Source organism: Dipodomys ordii, unplaced genomic scaffold (genome assembly GCF_000151885.1).
Source record: "Dipodomys ordii isolate 6190 unplaced genomic scaffold, Dord_2.0 Scaffold19, whole genome shotgun sequence".
Lineage (NCBI taxonomy): Eukaryota > Metazoa > Chordata > Mammalia > Rodentia > Heteromyidae > Dipodomys > Dipodomys ordii.
Genome location: NW_012267235.1, coordinates 13,970,247 through 13,973,234, shown reverse-complemented (window position 1 = coordinate 13,973,234; position 2,988 = coordinate 13,970,247).

The following is a 2,988-nucleotide window of genomic DNA, read 5'->3' as shown; positions in this document are numbered from 1 at the left end:
GTGTTGTCCTGAACCTGTGAAGCCCATTCAGCCCTTCAACAGGCTCATCCTCCCTCCCCATATTGATGTCTCAGTCCTTTGGGGATACTGTCATATGCAGGGTAGCAAATAAACAAATAAGACATGAATTTCTCACCACCTTGGATGCTAGCAGACCAAATGCCTATCAAGTGTCCTTTTTTCACAGTGGTCCCTTCTAGCTACATCCACCCAGAAATGCATCCACCTCAGACACTGTCTTTTCTTCTACCTTTCTTCCATTTTTCTGAAACTTTTCTCTACCCTCCTCCATTTTTTCTTTCTTTGTCTTTGTTTTTCTAAGAACCTGATGGTGATGGTTCTAATCCCAAAACTTCATCAAGTCCCCAAATACCTGACCTCACCTGGATTTTGACATAAGGATTTGGAGAAGATGCAGAATGTCTATTCAGACCACAGCACTGACCCCAGGGAGGTCTCTGCCCTGTGGTGCTGCTGATCCTGTTGAGCCTGACTTGGTGAGGACAGGAAGTAAACATCTCTCAAATGTGTTCTTTGATAGAAGGGCATGTGGACATCTCCCTTTAAAATATGGCCCAATGTGAAGAGGAGGGAATGTTCCTGGAGAAACCCATTAGGATGGAGCCACATAACATAGTCCTGGAGATCCCCAGCTTCTCCCCATCAGGGTTCTGCTTGGGTGAATCCCTGCCACTTTATCCCCATCACCTCCACCACATTGCTCCACCCCCACCTCCACCTTGAGGAGCAGGAAAGCTGTAAGAGATATCCTCATCTAGTAATGAAGTTTGGCTTCCTATAAACAGGAACATTGATGTGGGTTAATAATTTTGCCTCTGTGAGGTAGAAATCTCCTCAAATCATGGTTCCTCAGGCCATGGATGATGAAGAGGAAATTCCAGTTTGGGCGAGTGCACAAACCACCCCTGGTGAACCCCTCTACCTGGGTTCCTGCTGTAGTGTGTCTGGTTCAGGAAAGCTGGAAATCATCCCCACGGAAACAGCTGGGTCAACCCCTGGTCAGGCCACGGGCATGCTTGGAGAAAATCTCTCAGGCAGTTCTCACAGGGATGGGAGAGGAGGACAGTAAATGAGGGGACAGAGGATGAGCATGCATTCTTCAATGATTGGAGGAAAGAAATACGGATGGAGACTCATATTCAAAATGAGGAGGACATTGGAAGAATCTCCATTCAAAGCCAGCCCAAACAGAAAAGACCTATAACAGTCCATCTCCAGAAGGAAGCTGGGCATGGTGGCCATGCCTTGATCCTGGCCATGATGCAAATCATGTTGTCACAGCACAACACAGGCTTATGTCAGGTAGGAACTGAGACCCGATCTCAAAAATAACCAACAGAAACCAGACTGGAGGTAAGACCCAAATAGTAGAGTACCAGACTAGTAAGCACCAGGCTCTGAGTTCAAAACCTCAGTACAAGAGAAGAGCATGGAGAAGGCAGGATGATGGCACTGGCTTGGTGGCCACAGGAAGGTTTTAACTTATGGGATGTCAGTGCTTTTCTATCACGATGTACCGAGGAACACACTTGTACTTAAACACACTGGGTTCATTCCTCATTATATCAGGGCATACATGCTGTGGAGAACCTTGGGGCTTCCAATGTAAGGATGCTAGAAACGACTACAGGATTAGGTCATGATTGGGGAATTGAGGAAATAGTTGTGCTCTAGACTGAATGCTGTCAAGAAGTAGGGACAATTTTATGACTAGAAATTTCTATAAACTTTACGTTTAGGGAGGACACAGTAAATCAAATATAAAGCTGTCGCTCAAAAGCAATGGTTCATTTGCTGGGCATTCTTTTGTCTGTCTGCAAAGTAAGTATGGAGTTGTTGTTCTTTGTATGTCCAGCAGCCAGCCTCAGGAGAGTTTGTACTGACCCTGAGGTGTATCTGTGAGCCTCTGATAGTTCTGGGATACCAGAGGGTGCTTTTGGTTCTTTCTTAGTATGTCCCCCAATGCTCCCTTTGCTCAAAGGCAGGTGAGAGTGCACCTCTGGACTTTAAATGCAAAATTTCCTCCTTGTCCAAGTCTTCTGCCTAGGATCAGAGAAGGCTCACTGAGTGCAGTCTGTACATGAGCCAGGGTATGAGGCATCTGAGGCAACTGACGTGGCAGTGGCTGCACATCTGAGACTTAGCACAGAACACAGCACACATCTATACCATGGGCAACAGCCAAAGCACACGTTCTGTTAGTCCATATCAGATCTCAAAACCAAGACCCAGATTATGAACTAAACACAATACATGTATGTTCAGAATCCCTGTAAGTCTTAGCAGATAGTGAGATGGTCTAATGATTCCACATTTGCAACAAGTATAAGTACACAAAGAGTTATTTCCCATAGTGAAAAATCCACCTTGCCTATCCATTTGTGTGTGTGTGTGTCTGTGTCTGTGTCTGTGTCTGTGTCTGTGTGTCTGTATGTTTTCTGTGTGGAGCTTGAACTCAGTTCCTGGACACTGTCTTTGAGCTCTTTTGCTCAAGGCCAGTACTCTACCACTTGAGTCACAGCCTCACTTCTGGGGTTTTGTTTTTGTTTTTGTTTGTTTTTTTCTTTGAGTGGTTAATTGGAGCTAAGTCTCATGGGGACTTTTCTATCTGGGCCAGCTTCAAACCATGATTCTCAGATCTCAGCCTCCTGAGTAGCTAGGATTATAGGCGTGAGCCACCAGTGCCTGACCCATTCAGTTTTTATTTAAAAGGTGATGTGGAAGATGTGAGATTCAACAAATGATTAATATCAGAACAGCATCCATGCTCTGGTGGAAATGTACAAGAGGTTTTTTGGGGGTTTGTTTTGTTTTGTTTTGGTCATGGGCCTGAACTCTGGGCCTGGGTGCTGTCCCTCAGCTCTTCAGCTCAAGGCTAGTGCTCTACCACTTGAGCCACAGCGCCACTTCCGGCTTTTTTGTTTTGCTTATGTGGTGCTGAGGAATCGAACCCAGGGCCTCATGCAT